Source organism: Podarcis erhardii, assembly GCF_964252035.2.
Source record: "Podarcis erhardii genome assembly, chromosome: 13".
Lineage (NCBI taxonomy): Eukaryota > Metazoa > Chordata > Lepidosauria > Squamata > Lacertidae > Podarcis > Podarcis erhardii.
This window is the reverse complement of record NC_138502.1, coordinates 3,586,997-3,587,759: the sequence shown is the minus strand read 5'-3', so window position 1 is coordinate 3,587,759 and position 763 is coordinate 3,586,997.

The window sequence follows — 763 nt, the reverse complement described above, 5'->3', positions numbered from 1 at the left end:
GGGAATAAGGAGAGAGGAGGGTGGGATTTTTTTTTCTTTTTGAGTGAGAGAGAGAGAGAGAGAGAAAAGGGAGGAGAGAAGAATTGGTGAATGTGAAATTCTGGAACGAAGAGACACTCTGAAACGCCAGGCAGGGGAGCCGGAGTCAGGAGATGAAAGAAGATACGGACTCCGGAATCCAATCTTGCACGTTGCCAATGCAAAAAAGAGAGAGAGGAAGAGAGAGTAAATACCTCCGGGGGGGTAGGAAATAAAGGAGGGAGAAAGAGCAGGAAGGTGAAGAGAGAAAAATATGCCCCCGGAACGCCACAAAAAGACTCCTTTGAAGGAAGAGGAAATGTTTTGTTCCCCAGTTTCCACTCTCCACACCCCCCAAAATCACCTCTCAAGGTGGAGATTTGCTAACACGTTTTCTTTTTACCCTTGCAGGGGGTTTGTTTGGGGTGTATTTGCGTGGCTGCATTTAAAAAGTGGGAAATGGTAAAAAAATTAATTTTAAAAATCTAATGTTGTGGGTTCCCCCCCCCTCTCTCTCCACCCCCAGGTGAATAGAATTGGAGGTAGATTAATGGAAATGCTGATTTGGAAGGAGTCAGCATAATTATATATAGAAATAGGAGTGGGGGGGGGAGAGAGAGGAAGGTTGGCAGAATTTGGGCAAGTTCAAGGAGGTGGGATGTTGATGTCTCTGCACACACAGACAGGGGGGCATTTGGTGAGCTGGCAACGTTGGGCATCGCCAAAGGGTGCCCCAGAGAGATGT